The sequence below is a fragment of the Brienomyrus brachyistius genome, chromosome 2 (genome assembly GCF_023856365.1).
Source record: "Brienomyrus brachyistius isolate T26 chromosome 2, BBRACH_0.4, whole genome shotgun sequence".
NCBI classification, from domain to species: domain Eukaryota; kingdom Metazoa; phylum Chordata; class Actinopteri; order Osteoglossiformes; family Mormyridae; genus Brienomyrus; species Brienomyrus brachyistius.
This window is the reverse complement of record NC_064534.1, coordinates 5384954-5403190: the sequence shown is the minus strand read 5'-3', so window position 1 is coordinate 5403190 and position 18237 is coordinate 5384954. Positions and strand designations below refer to the sequence as shown.

Sequence of the window (18237 nt, the reverse complement as noted above, 5' to 3'; positions counted from 1 at the left end):
GTGCAGTTTTGTCTCACAGCAAAATGCCACAGATGCCACAAGCATTGAGGGAGCGTGCAATTGGCATGCTGACAGCAGGAATGTCAACCAGATCTGTTGCTCGTGCATTGAATGTTCATTTCTCAACCATAAGCCGTCTCCAAAGGCGTTTCAGAGAATATGGCAGTACATCCAACCGGCCTCACAACCGCAGACCACGTGTAACCACACCAGCCCAGGACCTCCACATCCAGCAGGTTCACCTCCAAGATCGTCTGAGACCAGCCACTCAGACAGATAATGCACGGCCCCATGTTGCAAGGATCTGTACACAGTTCTTGGAAGCTGAAAATGTCCCAGTTCTTGCATGGCCAGCATACTCACCGGACATGTCACCCGTTGAGCATGTTTGGGATGTGCTTGACCGGCGTATACGACAGCGTGTACCAGTTCCCACTAATATCCAACAACTTCGCACAGCCATTGAAGAGGAGTGGACCAACATTCCACAGGCCACAATTGACAATCTGATAAACTCTATGCGAAGAAGATGTGTTGCATTGCATGAGGCAAATGGTGGTCACACCAGATACTGACCGGTTCTGAGTCCCCAGACCCCCAATAAAGCAAAAAACTGCACATTCCAGGGTGGCCTTTTATTGTGGGCAGTATAAGGTACACCTGTGCACTACCCATGATGTCAGATCAGCATCTTGATGTGGCACACCTGTGAGGTGGGATGGATTATCTCAGCAAAGCAGAAGTGCTCACTATCACACATTTAGACTGATTTGTGAGAAATGTTTGAGAGAAATGGTAATATTGTGTATCTGGAATGAATTGTAGGTCTTTAAGTCCATCTCATGAAAAATGGGAGCAGAAACAAGAGTGTTGCGTTTATATTTTTGTTCAGTATACATATAATAAATAATACCTGTTCAGAACCACACAAATGGTTTATGACAAGGAATGACTAATTCCAGTTTTGCTTGACGTTTGTACCAATGAATTTCGTCAGAAAAACGACATGACCAATCTGCATTCTTGTGATTGGATGATCTGTTTTCTGTCCTATACCATTGCTGCCAATTCTATAAGCCCACAATGCACCTGTCCTGCTTTTTTCCAAGTCACCTTTAAGGAGAAGGCTTCCCTGGCGGCATTGTTAACTCTAGGCTTCTTCATAAATCACAAAAGGTTCCGAGATTTAGTTTCTCAAAAAAGTGTGCTGAACGGAGAACTTTTTGAAGTGGAAGCTCCACTAGGAGAGTACAGGGACAGATTAGCTGGCTTGAGTTTAAAAATACTTACTTCGCATTTCATTTCAGCATTACTCCAACATGTTTTAAAGTGCACTCTGGTATAAGAGACTTCCTGTGGGAACCATTAATAAATATATATATGGTTGATGTGTCATTATTGTGGCTTGGTAGCCATATTCGATTTTTGTCTAATGGTTGGAAAAATTTCAGATGTTTGTTCACGAATGCCAATGGTAGAAAAAAAACTACTATTAAATTTTGCAAACCCACACAATTTTCCCTTTATTAATTTTTAGTGTAGTGAAGGGTTACGGCAGATTACAATCCATCATAGAACCTGATTTTATGTAAGTGTTGCAAATGGCTTTTTGAAAGTGTGGACTGCTGTTGGTTTGGTTGTTTCACAGGTCCTTTCTTCACTTTTTCTGATAAAATGAGGAGGTTGTATGTTTGAATCAGTGCAATTCTGGCTGTAGCACAAATGCTGTACGTACAATTTGTTGACGTGCTACGCTAGCCATCATCTCACTCCCTATTGTCAAGTCATTAAGATGGTGAACAATATTTGCCGTTTTCGCAAAGAAAGAACACTGAGGCGGAGGGAGCTAGATGAAAAAGAGAATTCAGTATATAGCCCATAATTAAAATAATTTATCCAGCTTTGATTTTACCAACATATGTGTTTTCGTGGAGTTTAATGACCTCACAATTATGTTTAATATTTTTAATTATTATCATGAATTTATGCTCAAACTATGTGAAACTCACATAACTGTTTTTTTAATGTTTTAAATGTTGAAATATACAATAAAATTGCTGCTGTGAACCATTTGTCGAAAGACTGTTTTATGACTCATAATACATTGTAAGAGAATGGCATGCTGGGTACTGGGATGGAAAACATTTTTAAGCAAGATTTAAAGGAGATGATACAGTCGTCCCTCGTCATTTCGCGCTTCGACTTTCGCATATTCATTAAAAAGTTGATCGAGACAGTGAAAGCATCGGAAGCATTTTTGCTCTTCGTAACTAAATCTACAACAATAATGATATGATATTTGTAACGTCTAATATGTCTTATTTTGTCTAATATATTGGCTAATAGGAGTGTAATAGTCATGACCTGCCTGTAGGATCCTCTTGTGTGCCACGCCCCCTTATTAACCACGTGTGCAGCCCTGATCGTTACCAGCTGTTTCCTGTCAGTTTAATTCCTCCATGTCAGAGTCTGTAACCCCAGGTCTGCCATTGACGTTTTGATGTTACATGGTCCTGTGTCCTGCATTTGGAGTGACTCCAAATAACCCCTTCGGTCCTGATTCCTCGTCTCCTCATTCCTGCTTCAGAGTCCAGCAATCATAACAGTAATGCTGACTAAAAGGTTATTATTATTTCATGTCTAATAATGTTAAAAACCATATTTAGAAGGTCGTAAACAGGTTTTCTATACTCTAACTACGACAATATTCGATTTATGAATCCTACTTCGCGGAAATTCACTTATAGCGGTAGAATCTGGAACTAATTAGCCGCGATAAACGAGGGCCGACTGTATATTTTATTTTGTGTGGTTCAGCGGAAAGGTTAATGTCAGTTCTCAGTTAATATTATTTTTCTTGTATTTATTGTGCTAACCTAAAAAATAATGGCTACCTAACATAAAATTACTATTTAGTACAAAGCTTATCGATGCTTTATTTTTATGATAGTACCAAAAACACATTAAAAATAAATCTTAGATATGTATAAAATACATGAATTATGTGCAATAAATAAACTGTAAAATAAACGAAGTGCCTGACACAGTTTGTTGAAATATCTAAAATATCATACAATCAAAATGCCATTTCAAAAGCAGCTAGTACACCATGAAGTGACGTCTGCGTGGTGCCCAGCAAGGACCGCCTCAGGATACTGGTTATATACCTGGAGTCTGCAAGAGTTGCTTGTTCTACCCTTATCTGCCGAGGTATCACAGTACTGTAGGCGTATCGCACCATCAGCACATTTTTAAGTTCAACTTTTTATACTGCTTTTCCAGGAAGGGTGGGGGAGGAGTGAACCATTCGCTATTGGCGGATGATAATAAAACAGGACGCTGACAAACTGGGCACCTGACTTACAGACTGAGCAAGTGTGACAGCTAAGGGAAGTAGCGTCGTGATAAGGTGGAGTCCGGGCAACATCTGCAGCTGTAACACCACTGACGGGGCGATGTTGACAGTGGGCCCTGCTCGTGTGGACACTTGTCTGGATGGAGGGGGGGGGGCAGGATGACATAAGCAGGCTAGGGAATATAGCACCAGCAGCCATATGATGTTAGGCTGGTGGGGGATGTACCCAGGGGGCACGCGTTTGGAATCTTCTGGAAGGGATGGCGAAATCTTCTCTTTTCTATAGATTAATGGGAGGATCGATAATCCATTCAACTTTGCAACAGATGCTTTCGGTTTCAGGTGCTCATTCTCATTCATATCACTGTCTGTAAATGCAGTAAGCTCAGGGAGAGAGATCTGGCAGATCCAGGAGTCTGAAAAGATCTGTCAAGCACCGAAAGTGTACCTCACTACAGGTGAGGGCAGCGTCCTCTCACCATCGGATATCTGACCTTTAAATATATTGTTGAGGCAACGATTCTGCTAGACAGCACTTCATCATAATACTAAAGGCATCTTGAAATAGTATCCCATGATGCAATCACACAACCTAGTGTACTGGTGACGTTTGCTTGCTGTGTTTCCATGCCGACAGACGACTCTGTAACAGTGAGCTCACACTAACACCTGGAAGTCCCATATGCTCACTATCTTTTCTAGACCAAACTGGAACACAAAACAGGTGTTTGAAAGCCTTATGAGAGAGAAGCCGTTACTCAATGATGGAATGAGAAGGATTGCAGACCGCAAGTGATTCAAGTCCTTGAATGTTCTCCACCTCTTTGCAGTACCAGCAGGAGTTATAGGTGGCGTTGTCCCTAACTGTGTCTGCACCTGGTCTCCTCAGGATGCATGTATGGCCCCCTGGGATGGAGGAATTCCAGTGCTGGTGGTGGCGGAAATGACAGCCATCCAGTCTGATCCTGGGGACCAGTTTAAACACCCCACAATGCACTTGGTCTGCATTTGCTTCGTCAGAAGCCATGCTGCTCTGCTGACATCATAAATAAACCAGCAATAAGTACACAGTCACCTTCCCCCAAGCCTTCAAGTGGCATTCTGACTGATCAGTCATCATCAACAAGGGCTTAGATTTACGGTATCACTTTATTAGTCATTTTTGTACCCTCACCAAGGTCCATAATGAATCAGCAAGCAAAACATTTTGTCTAATATTTTTAACTGCGGTTCAGTCATTATAAGGAATCAAAGATATATGTGGTTATCCTGCTCCGCTCTCGCCATTCCATTTGAGTTTATTGTCCAACCAAGGTTCAGTCATTGATGTTTTGACCTTTGACCTGTATGTTTTGCCTACTAATGAATCAGGCCCAGGAATAATAGAGTCAATTTGTTGGCATCACAAACTACATTCTTTAATATTTACAGAAGCCAGCATTAAATCACCTAATCATTGTGCAGTACTAATAATGCACAAAATATCCGGTTTTTCATTTCCTTCTTATAAGGAGATATGAATTTGGGTACTGGTTAATATTAACAAGCTTGCTCATTTTAGGATGCAAACTTACATCCTTCCGGTACAGTAGACCATTTCCTGCCATGCACTTTTTGCGCATTAATGAGATAGGACCCTGGGAGAACTGGGGGAACTGAAGGGATGCGACTTTCAGAAGGAGGACAGGTGAAGAAGATCCACATATAGCGGAGTTCCTCCTCAGTGCCTCGCAGCGGGAGTCAGACCTAACATGGTACCGTATGTCTGGAATACCAATGATTGGCTGAGAAGAAAAGCCCAGCATTCATTCGACAGTGTCCTGCTCATGGAGTATTGAAATATACTATTTAGACTTAAAACTGAGGTATTAGTGAAGTACTATGGAACATCTAAAAACGACAGAAATGGATCAAATGATTCTTCTCACTCTAGCTGTCCCAGTACTGAAACTGCACTCCGAGTTACCAATGACCTCATACTGAAAGGTAGCTTTGCTGTTCTGGTCCTTCTTGACCTCACTGCTGCCTATGATACTGCGGACCACTGTGTTTCAAAGTGCTTTATAAATAAACTTTGATTTGATTTGATTCATGGTCTCCCGGCCCTGTGTCCTGGGCATCCTGGTATAGGCTCCCAGCTCACCCAATAATGGGTAACTGGTACTGTACGCGTATAAGATGGATTGATGGTGTATCTAATCCCCCTTTTCCTGTATGCATAATAGCTCCCAGTGTCTGTTGGAAATCCTCACTTTTCAATGGAAAAAATTCAATCACCAGTATGACGATAGCAGACTATACATCCATCCATCCATTTTCCAAACCGCTTATCCTGCTGGGTCGCGGGGGGTCCTGAACCTATCCCGGAAGCAATGGGCACGAGGCAGGGAACAACCCAGGATGGGGGGCCAGCCCGTCGCAAAAGATAGCAGACTACATTAATTTATCTATCAGAGACTCATTTGTCCAAAACAACATACAGGTGAGTACAGCTTACTGTCAGAGCGTGGAGTCAGCCAGCACCATGTGGAGCAGTTAAGCGTAAAGGCCTTGCTCAAGGGCCCAGCAATGATAAGGTTACTCGGCCAGGCAAAGCATTTCAGCTCATCTACTCACCTACACACCAGTGGAAAAAATATGGAATATGTGTCATCCTTCAACAGGGGCCTAGCCAATCCTCTCGACATCCTTCCAATGTATGTGGAGCTGTAGTAAACAGTAGCACCAAGTAATACACTAATACACCATTTCAGATAACATAAATACATTCAGGCTTGGTTTTGTTTCCATTGCAGCTGTGGATGCGACGAGCCTGTTAATTATGCCTCGGGAGCATTTGCCAAGAGAACAGGCTGATATGAGGGAATCGGAGAGGCATGAGAGAAATTGTCAAACCATATTCAGCCGTTGCGTGATGTTATTATTAACGATGGCAGGGTTAGGGCTGGGTGCCTGTCACCTGGATTTGGCTCAGCGTCATGCCTGAATTTTGCCATTGGCTGTAAAGTCCGCTGCCAGTACTGGTGGGGGTCCTGCGATCTGGGAACGCAGTCTTGGCCGGCCACTTAATTGCGCTTCCTCTGAAATAATAAAACGTCCCAGATTCCTATAAGCTTTTCTAATCAAAGCCATGTGGAGCCAGAAGACTTCTGTGTATCTCGTTTGCGCAGTCGTAGTTTGCAGGGTCAAGAGCTGCAGTCACAAAAGAGGTTTGACGGCTGTCGGGCCGAATTTGATTCCTGCGTGAGAAAATGAGCAATGGCTCTCTGGTTCACAGCACTGCTGTGTGAGTCAGGAGAGTCAAAACGGAGCCAAAACCACAGACATGGGCCCAGTCCAGAGGATTCGTGGGACCTGAGTTTCGTGCATTGACCACACTGCTCAGGTAGCGGCTCCCAGCAATGCTGGTGGACGCAGAAAGCTGTAAGACACGCAGTATTTAGAATAAAATATGTCATTGGTCATGTGTAACCTTATAAACACTTGCCCGGGAAATATGCATTTCAGCGGAAACACATTTTCCATTACGCAACAGAAAGTGATTTGATGACATAACAAATGTTTACAACTTATTACATATATATATATATCCATCCATCCATCCATTTTCCAAACCGCTTATCCTACTGGGTCGCGGGGGGTCCGGAGCCTATCCCGGAAGCAATTGGCACAAGGCAGGGAACAACCCATGATGGGGGGCCAGCCCATCGCAGGGCACACTCACACACCATTCACTCACACATGCACACCTACGGGCAATTTAGTAACTCCAATTAGCCTCAGCATGTTTTTGGATTGTGGGGGGAAACTGGAGTACCTGGAGGAAACCCCACGACGTTTACTGGGGAGAACATGCAAGCTCCACACACATGTAACCCAGACGGAGACTCGAACCCGGGTCACGGAGGTGTGAAGCAACAGTGCTAACCACTGCCCCCGAGTACATTTTCATATATCTTATTTCATATACTTTTCTACAGACATACACCACTTTATGTTGGTGAGCGGGTCTAATTATGCCCATATGAAACACCGTGACTTTAAAAAATGTATTTAAAAAAACTTTTAACAGAGACGTCAAGCACAGAATATATTCCACTTTAAGTCGATCAGACGCAGAGTGCTGCGGTTATACGGCAAAACACAATGCAGCAAAGCGGCCCATTGCTCGGGGAAGACTCCCCCACATATGAAATATGGCTTTTTGAGCTATATAAAATCATCTTCCATTTTACTCCGGGGACCGCGGCGAGTCCCATTGGACACAGGAAGCAGAAGCGGGGCGACTCCTCCCTTTATAAAGAATTATAGCTAAAGCGGAGTTTGAAGAGTCGTACAAAAGGCGGCATTTAAAACGTTTCACTTTCACGGCGTCTTACCCATGCATTTAGTGTCCAGAAAACTCTGAAATAGTATTTCTTGCCTTCTTGGCTTGTCGTCAATTTCTTTTTTGTGTTTAAGACTTATAAGCCGGCTTCCACAAAACAGTCAGAATGCATTAATTTGTTATACCGCAGCTCAATTTTTGGATAAAAGCACCATATAAAGGTTTACTGCACTGTTCGCGATCGGGATATTCTTAACGCTATTGGTTAATCTGTGCTGCGGGAGGAATCAGCTGCAAAATAACTTCGTGTGGAATCAGTGGGAGCTGCTGCTCTGTGTACATTACACTTCATCCTGCCCCAGTGTTTCCCCCAGCCCGTTTTTTGTGCTTTTTTGCTGGGACACTCCAGGATAACAGAACCAGCTAAACAGACTCCTTGCAGGGGTCTGTTTTAACCTGCATAAAACCCACAAGAAACCCGATAAATACAATCGGAGCCTGTAGGTATACAAATCCACAACCAACTGTGTGCGACATTAGTTTTTTTTGCCCTTTCTGAAATAGTTTGTCTTGGGTTACGTGGACCGCACAGCTTGTGAGGACGAGAGGAAGAAACGCCGGACGGCTTGGCTCCCTGTGCTGCGATGTCTAAGATACGATAAAAAAAACAATGATTAAAAAACTTAACTGCGTTGTGTAAGGGTTTGGGGTTATTGTGATCGATACATCGCTACTGACTTTGGTAAGTTACTTCTTGTGCCGTGATGTGTGTACGTGTGTGTGTGTGTGTATGTGAGTGTGTGTGTGTGTGTGTGTGTGTGTGTGGGGGGGGGGGGGGCTGGTTGCTCTATTGCATATACAGTAATACGGTCCATTCAATGCTATAGTGATAAGTTAATATGAGACGCTTATTTATTATGCCGATTGACGAGTTGAAAGAATGGCACTGACACGTCCGTGTACCAGTGGGTGCGATTGCAGACACATCTGCGGTTTTTCCTGTGAACTGGTACTAATCCCAGTTTCGTGGCACAGGTAAATTATTCCCTTTCAAGGACGAATAAAAGGCAAAGGAATCATGAATGGATATTAAAGCACCATGCATGGTATATATCATAATGTTTCGTGAACGTGAAACGGTTCTGACCGTTTTTTGACGTAGTTCGGTATAGCATGCAGCCTTGGTATATCAGGATTCATACTTGCGCTTCAAACGCAGGTACCGATCACATTCCAGTGGTTTCATTTTATATAAAATGGCCGTATGACACTTGTTTATGCACCAGTGTACAAATATTTTGAGGTGGTTGGATGCATCATTGGAGATTGTTTATAAAACAGTTGTACTGTGAGACTTATCTCCCCTATTTACTCTGATTTGATCTAATGTGTGTTAAAACGCCTGTTTTGCGTTGCTTTTCCTCTGGCGGTGTATTTACAGAATCGGCTTCATTAATGACCGGGAGGTGCTGATTTGCTTCCAGGTTTTTATGCACGATCAGATGGTTTAATTGTCGCTTTCTTTCCCTCTCGTTTTCCTCCCTAACTAACTCTGCTAGCGGAGCTTCTGGCAAATCCAGGCATCGGGTTTCCCTGGGCGGAATAGCTGTTACACAATGAGGGTTATTATAAAACATATTAACCCCTTTCATAACCAGATGAAAGAGCGAAGCTTAATTAAAAAAAACAAACCTTGAAATAAAGTGAAGGAATTCTAGACACGAGACATATGGAATACATTAGGTCAAAAATATGTATACAGAATTACTATAACGCATTTTATGAAAAGAACAAAACATTTTCTTTCAATGACATGGCTTTATAAATATTATGATATACAATAAGGCCTTTCAGTCGGCGTGACAGATTGCTCCGAGCAAATCCTCTCCAAATGTTTAGCTCGTACAGACAATATGCATATGTCTTCCCGACTGAGATTAAGTTAAAAATCGCAGGGGAAGATAAACTAGCATTTGTAACTTTATTCCAAGCCGGGTGAGTAGCTGGAGCAGCCGGCGCCAGCGTGAAGACAGCCGCCACCCCGCGGGGCTCCGCAAGCCCGGAGGCGGGTCCGCGGGTTTAATGGACTTAAATAATGAAATTAAACTAAAACAGACATGGTTATCTTATATGGAACGGGGGACAAAGGTGTTGAACTATCATAATCTGATAGTTTTAAAGAATACGTGGCATTTTATATTATATGGCGGAGGATAATGGATGGATGGATTGATGGATGGATGGATGGATGGATTGATGGATGGATGGATGGATATATTATATGGCATTTTAGTGCTATAAGCAGCTCGACTAGCATAATAATAATTATTAAATTTAATTTTAATAAAGGTTACGGATATCTGCAGTCCTACCTGGTGCTGATTTATCGTCATGTACCTGCTTTATAAAGGCCACACTGCACGAGGCCTATTTGGTGCTTGTTCACCTAAATTAATTAGCATTGTGTCGCGGTGACTGAGAGTCATGTGACCTCGGTGCATAATTACCCTCGATCCGCTGTCGGATGGAAGGTTCAAGCTGCCGGGTGGTTTGGCGTCCCGCAGTTTGCGGCTGCCTTCTATACTGGCGTGGCACTAGCTCTCCTGCCCTGTGCACTGAAACCTGCAGCATGTAATGCAATAGCGGCGCTGTGCGGGACACCTTGATGCCAACTGCAGGTAGACACGTGCATATTCAGTTCGTTTACGGTCTATAGGAAATGACAGGACAGCTGGCAAGGTGGCAGGTTTGTTGCTTAAGTATGTATGAGAATCTGGACTTTCTGTGTGTCGTTTTAAAACGGGGGTAGGTTGTGCCGATGAAGCGACAGTATAATTAATATTAGACTACAGAAAAGGTTATTCCTTGACAGAATTGCTTCAATTTACCTGTTTTCCAGCGGTTTTGCTATCTTACCGGGAATTGGAGGATTTGTCTATGGCTTCCTGTAGCTGGGACTGTATGTTGTTTGTGAGATGTTAGTTTCAGCACCTGTATCAAATAAAACAAGTTTCCCTTATAACATGGAAAGAGTATGTAACAGTACATGTCTGACATCCTATTAACTGGTTGTGTGGTGATGGCAGTTAAATTCTAGGCTGTCCTTTGACTTTAAATGCAATAGTTAACTGTTTCATGGGATGAAACAGAGCAGTGTTTAATGTCCTTTGTAGAAAGAATGATTTGAATGTACACTGCTGTAATAACTGCTAGAGGTTGTTCCTTTGATGAATCAAAGATATGTCATTTTCCTGCTAATAATGGTCCACAAATGAACATACTGTAAATTTATTTATTAAAGAATACAGAGTGTATTTTTAGTAAATGTTAAGTGAACGACATGCAAGTGTAGAAAATCTGCGTGTGCAAAAACTTAGTAGTATATACCGGTAGTGTATATACCTTTACTCTACATGCTGATCCACGCATCCAGAGTTTCCAGAACTTTCTGCATTGCTGCGCCACATTTAAAGTTGAAACGCAGAAGTGTTTGTGTGGTGGCCCTTTGCTTCGCGCTGTTAGGTTGTTGTCTGTTCATGTCTTCTGGCTGAGAGAATCGTGAAGAAGCTCAATGTGAGAACATGATCAAAGCTGTACTGTGTGTACAAGTGACAGAATTTTACTCAAAACAAAAGGTAAAGATTGAATAACTGTTTGTATGGTTACAGGTCAGTATTTCCACAGTGCTGCATGTTATAGCCTAAATGGTTTATTTACGTATACATAAATGCCTAATTACTTTTACTTGATGTATAAAACCAAAATTAAATGTGCAAAATTTTGCAGATGTTGCTTGGCACTAATTGGTCTTGAGATAATTAGTTTGATCTCTTTGCATATTGAGTAATGGTTGTTCAGTTTTCCATTGTTTATTGAAGAAATGGAGGTTGGCATTAGAGATGGTGGTGCTGTTGGGCTAGATGTGAAAAGCTGCTAATTAAAAACAGCCCCCTGAGGTGTACCTGCAAGATTCCCTCCCCATCTGGGGGGCTTCGCTGGTAATTTGCACGGCTCGGACGGCGCAGAAAGAGCCGCTGCGTTTTCACAGCAATAGCTAGGGTGCGACATTCCCCCCCCCCCCCCCCCCCCCCCCCGGGAGAGTCACACGGCAGGTTCTGACAAGCGCCATGGAATCGGAGACGGCGTGGAGATCGTTAGCGCAACTTTCATTTAGTTTTCAGATTTCAGTGTTAGGCCTATTTGTTGGAGAAGCCTCCGTGAGCTTCAGCAATAATCATTTTCACTGGAGGTCATGTCAGAACAGCTCAGTGGTAATTACTCACCCCAGTCACTGAGCAGATTTGTTGCTTAGCCTGGAAAGGAAAGGAGCGATACTTTGGGATTCATGTGTTAAAAGCAAATATTTTGGTCGTTATGGTGAATATAAGAGAGAGGAGTAACGTAAATAAACTGATTATTGCTCCATTTAGCTGAGATAGTGCTGTTACAAAAACTGTTGGCAGAGGCCAAATAGGAGGGTTCTTCTGGAAACTTCCGTGGTATTTGTTCGTGCGCATAGCAGTGCCTCATGAGGGCAGAAATGGTGTCACCTGTGTGAGAGGCGGGTACAGCCTTGCACTGCGGTCACTGCGCAGTAACTGTACAAGTAGACAAAATTCCTGGGGAACATTGAACATGTTGTGGGAGGAAAGTATCTGTGTTTAATCTCGACCTTAGGATATATCACATACATAATAGTCCTTATAAAGACTTCATGTCTTCAGGGTTTGAAACCATGTTCTGTTAGAAACCTGCAACCTCTACACTGTCATGATTAAACAATAGGCCTGTCGATCCAAGTCTAGTCAAATCGTCCTACTCAGGATCCTGGTGCAACATGCAAACAGCAAGTGGGGGGGGGGCGCATCTTCACAGGACTTAAACTGCAAAACACAGGGCAGTGTGAAACAGGGGGGCTGGTCACGGGGGTGTGTATGCATTGTGAAGTGTGTATGTAGACAATAAAAACAGCGGCATTAAGGGGTGAATGAATACAGTAAATATAGTGAAGTGTACTGTAACATATAGAGGTTAAATAAATATAGTGAATTGAATTTCTGTACCGTGGGAGTTGGGCAGGTAGATGGGATCTCAGTCAATAGGAAGGAGATCACTGATGTAGCTCACACACTGGACATAGCACTTCCCATCTGCGATTTATGGAACCTCACGGAGGCAGTTAAGTCACCATATCAACTGGGACCGCAAGATTAACCATTTTAAAATTGTGATTCTATTGTATTGCTTTACACCACGGGGCCAACTGTACGTAGGGGGCAGAATTGAAAACAAATCCGATGGTGACAAGGTGAAAGAAAAAGCTTTGAAAACAAGGACAAAATGGTGCAGATGCAAGAACAGCCTTCTGGTGGCGGGTGGGAAGAAGAAAGAAATGTTTCCAACCCCAGCTTGAGGAGTAACGTTGTAATCATACCGAGAAAGGAGTGACACAATGAATCCATAGTAAAAACATTTGTTTCAAGGTGTTGTAATTAAGAGAAGGTGAGGTTTCATTTTATGTTAAAATAACAATATCATAATCAATAATCAAACAAACAACAATAATCATAATCATAAGGCCTAATAAAGAAATGTATTGCTATGTAAGAAATGTAAGAAAATCACTATCTCAATTCTGAGTGGAAAAAAAAGATTTATGTTTTACCCAGAATGGTGCCAATGTGAGGCTGCCCTGTGATTGGATGGCTTAGTCTGCAGCTGTCCGGTGATTTTGATTCCTGTCTGCTCCTCTTTAACATTTTACTCACAGGAATGAGGGTTCAGGGTGTGCAGTACTAACTCAAGGCTCATAAACAGTTTCTGTGCTGTTTCGTGTCTGCGTGTTGCGAGTATGGGTGTAAAACATTGCATAACAAAAGTATACGGTTGAAGGTGTAATTGAGTTTATTGAAGGACCTGTATGTAAACAAGAATACCGTCCTTTTCGTTGGTTAACCATTTAGAAACTGTCTTTTGAATGACAGTCAACAAATGGCCCCTGGCTCTTTAATCTGAGTCTTTGATCCAGCTTGCCAAGCCCCAGTTGCTGGGCTGTACATTTTTTTTGAGGATACTTTACCCACAGTGCCCCATTGGCGGGAACCCAAACCATTCCAGCTGGCCTTGGAAATAAGGTGTCGAATTATGCAGGTTTTTTTTCTTCTTCTTGTGGTCGGGCAGGATAAATCGTGAATGATAAATGAGATCTTCACAGCGGACTGTCCCGTTCCACTGGTGGTGGGGGAGGAGATGCTGAGAACCAGGGATGCTGAGAACCGGGCCCCCTTTTGGGACGGAACGCCAGCCTGGTTCTGGCTCGGCTGATTGTGGAAAGTCGGCATCGGGTGTGAGGCGGTCATGCCAGAACTGTCAGGGGAGATGGGTGAGCGGTTTTATAAGTCGATTTTTAGGTAGGAGGTTCAACGCCATACCTGCTCTGTCAAAGTGATTCCTGGCTCAGGAACCGGAGAACTGCGGCTGTGGCCAAACCAGCAGCAGACAGAACCTTTGATGGTTCCATTTTCCCTCTTTCTGGTTGGACATGGCTGTGGGGTGAGACCCAACAGCGCCCCCCAACCCCCAACTTTGGGACGTGCTCACAGTCGAGTCTGTACATCTTTAAAAGTCTGGAGTTTGGAGCATTCCTTCTGAGCGGCGAAATTAGACTTGTTCTCCGTTTGTTTACAGCAGCCAGATGTTTGCAGAAGTTTCCAGCAAGACTGTGTGTGAAGTAATTATAGATTTAATAATGCCAGTTAGGGACAGGAAGGCATGTCCTCCAGGCCACGGTGACAAGGAACTTAACTGCCGATTCAGCTGCATGCATTTGCTGTTGGTGTTGTCGTGCTTGTTAGGCGTTGCGGTCTGCTGTGTAACAGTGCGCAACTTACTATGAAACACACTCTGCTTTCATGTTTTTATTATGTTACAGAAAACAGTAGCTTGGAGCCTTGTTAGGGTGTGGGCTGTTTCTGATATGCTGTCATAAAGCAACAGCTCCAGGCAAAGGAAGAAATGTGAAGCAAGACTGTCAGCGTATCTCGCAGCAAGACCCGTAATTAACCTGAGGAACCTGGCCAGAATCTCGGGGCAGAGTTACAGGCAGCATTCACCGTAGCTGCAAGGCCATCGGCCATGAAAATGGGGGACAAAACATCATTAATTAGTGAGAGATCTTTACCACCGACTTATCAAAAGAGGGGAGATCCAGTACGGATTTCTTATTGGCTGTAGGAGGGGGAGTGATTATAAACAGGGCGTGTGCAGAGCCGAGGTGTTCTGGGTGAAGACGGACTATCTCGGTTCAGTAAGGGGCCGAAGCCTTTAGCGTGACCATGTCTGTATCCCTGTCTGAGACTTTGCAACCATGTGTGACCTCCGAGGAATGCGTGAGGTCTGGGTCGAAGTGCGAACAGTTATAAAACACGCGGCCGTCAGCTGGCTGGGTTTATGGCTGAAATCATAACAAACCTCAGCGGTGAGAAAAAACAGGCAAAGTCGTTCAGCTTGCCCACGTTCCCCAGTTTCATCTCATTAACTGGACTCCAGGTTAACCCGGAATCCTGACTCCGAATAGCGTTTGTTGGACTCATTAGCCTGGGGGTTCACATACTTTTTCCAATCTACACTGTGAATGTTTGAATGATCAGTTCAATATGTATAACAATGTTTCCCAATCTGGTGCTCAAGGACCTACAGAAAGTCCATGTTTCTGCTCCCTCCCAGCTCCCAGTGGACTGTCTAGCAGGAAGCTGAGAGGGAGCAAAAACATGGACCAGCTGTGGGTCTCTGAGGACCAGACTGGGAAACACCGGTGAATAAGAAAATACAATAATGTGTGTTACTAGTTAATACAGAGTGTGTTTGTTCATCGTTATAACTTAGATGAACGTCAGAGAAATTCATACATACATGTGGATAATTCAAAAGCGTTCACATGCTCTTTCTAGCTGCTGTCTGTTACTTGCACTGTAAGTACTGTACTGGAAAGGAGGCCGTTGCCTTGGCTTGAGACGTGTGAACAATTCTGTCACCATGATTCCGGTGAACCTGGAAGCTCGTCCCGGTGTTTTGAATCTGCGGGAGCTGGCAGGTAGTTTATACCTCATAAGAGGCGCAATCCTCTTGGATCTCGGGGAATAAGGAATTCGGGTTAATGGGATAATCGGGACCGAGACCCACTTTGAGCCTTTCAGTTGGGTAATGAATCATTTAAAGATCGATAAAGTCGATCCTAAGATTCACATTCAGCCAATGGGTAAACCTGCCAAAATATATATCACGTACAACTAGAGGAGGCAGGACTAAGACATTTGATTGGTTGGTCTCATCTCCTCTAGGTTCTTGGACCCACCTCCTCTACAATCTGATTGGTTATCTTTCTGAATCAATAATTTTTGATTTGCTCAGAACATTTTTTGTGTAAGTAAAACTACCATGAGTGATTAAACTCTGCTTATACCAAGCTATGTTCTGAATCTCGTTATTTATATGAAAATTGTTATAATGTGAACTTCTTGAAATTGAGCCGGGCCATTAAATGAATTGGAACGGTGAGACGTAAATAAAACTAAATTAAAAAAAACCTTTCCTAGGCCTTAAACGACTAAAGTGCAGGAGGTTTTGTCATCATCATGAATCGTTAATCATTTTTGTCCCCTGTGCTGTGAGGGTACTCCCCGGACGGCGTTCAGTGTGCTGGGGGGGGGGGGTGGGGGGTGCGGGGGGGGGGGGGGGGGGGGCTTGCACTGCAGCAGAAACGGCAGCTTTTCTAAGCTAGAAAGGCATCTAATAGCCATTTGCCTTTAAACTTGCACTTTGATAGAATACACTGAAAGCACTGGGACCAAAAATGGCTGCCAGTCATAGGTGCATTCACTTCGATTCCTGTCGTAATATCACTCGAATGTCAAGCACAAATGCAGAAGGGGGGCCAGCCGCCTCCCCGTGAAGGAGGTGATGTCATCGTTCATGGCGGAGTGACACGTGCTGTTCGCTCCAGTAACCGCAGGAATGCAGGATGCAAGCTCTGCCCTGTAATAAGTGGCTGCAAAGCCCAAGAAAAGAACAGCCCCTCTGTGAAGGAGTCTTCTGCAGGCCACGTCTGGAAGCTGCTTTTAAGCTCCATACTTCACATCTTTTCTTTAAGATTAATAGTGCAAATGGCTCACGGTGTCACATAAGAGGAATTCCCAACTGGAATTTGGTTGCCTTCCCACCCTCTCGCTTTCCCTCCTTTTCAGAAGTGTACAGGGCTGAATGCTGGATCTGGTCCACATCTGCAGATTTGTGTTCTCCAGTCGAGCCCCCGGACACCCGGTCCCACCAGCCGTCGCAGTCAGACTGTCGTCCTGAGAAGCCCTCAGCTGCCCTGTTTACACTGAGTCAGGAACGCTGCTGCACTGCGTGTCCTTACGGAGCAGACTAAATATCCATTTTACCTACGTTAACAGAGGAGAACTGAAGTAATCTTGAAGGTATGCATTTGGAATAATGATGTTTTATTCCAAAAATAACTGTCTTTTCGCCTGCCCCATCTCACTCTCCCTGAGACACACATATTGGGAGTCAGCAAGGTTGGGTTTCCCGGCATATGGGTGGTCGGTGTCCCGGGGGGGGGGGGGCTCCTAGCCTGCTGAGTCACATGGGGCTGTAGGTTTGAAGCCTACCCCTGCTCAGTGTGTATGTGGGGTTTGTTTTATGCTGCCCGAAAACGACTCCAGGCTCCGCCTCCAACCGCGACCCTGCGTCACATAATTGGTGGGTGAATGTGATTATGCGCATATTCTGTTGACCTTTTATCCTGTAATTCCGTCATAAACCTGATTATAAACAGGAGACCTAAACGAGCTTGATGAGTGACAGGATGTTAGTCACACCTTCTCTGACACCTCACAGTACCAACTCACAGTACCGCTCTCTGCGCTGTTTAGCTGGTGTCTTTTATCCGAACTCCCTCTTACGCTTGGACACCACAGCACCACATTTTCTGGGACTCAAACCAACTACCTGTAGGCTTAGATAACAGGCTGCCGCAAGGTACAGCCACGGGAAAAATTAAGAGACCACTCTATATTTTTCAAGTAATCTGCATTTTTAAATCCTGGATTAATTCTGGTTCTGCTGCGGGAAGGCTATACTGGCAGGCTACTTCCAGGCTTAAGGTTTCTAAGACAGCAGGACACAAGAACAAGGTGAAGCAGGAGACACTGGGAACGACCAAACATCAGCCAGGTAGAGGGTGGAAGCATCTTTATAATGCCAGAGATGACTGTTAACTTGTCTGACAGTTTCTATGGAATCAAATGATGACATCAAGCGGCCTTCAAAAGGAATGGGAAACATTAAGTGTAGGTGTGAAGTGCACTGCTAGGACGGTTCATATCGGGCTACCAGAAGCAGGACTGAAGTAGTATAAAGCATTGAAGAAGCCCTTCATTAATGGGAGACTGAGAAGAACCAGGGTACAGTTTGCAAAAAGATGTTTTCTTGGAAATGACAAAAAAAGAGTTTGGTTTCACTTGAAAGATGCTAAATGAGTGTTGTGGGTAATTGC

The 18237-nt window shown here is 43.8% G+C and overlaps 1 protein-coding gene across 3 annotated transcripts in view; it reads left to right on the top strand.

Moving 5' to 3' along the window:
- Positions 1–7766: 7766 nt before the first annotated feature.
- LOC125712453 (PDZ domain-containing protein 2-like) overlaps positions 7767–18237 on the top strand; it is a 76645-nt gene continuing 66174 nt past the window's right edge. The window contains exons 1-2 of one of the 3 annotated variants that reach the window (XM_048982485.1): positions 7767–8424; positions 16925–17158. The gene's annotated coding sequence lies outside the window, so the exon portion shown is untranslated. The remainder of the gene's footprint in view (positions 8425–16924; positions 17159–18237) is intronic. The other 2 variants (XM_048982502.1, XM_048982493.1) reach the window with 2 other exon arrangements.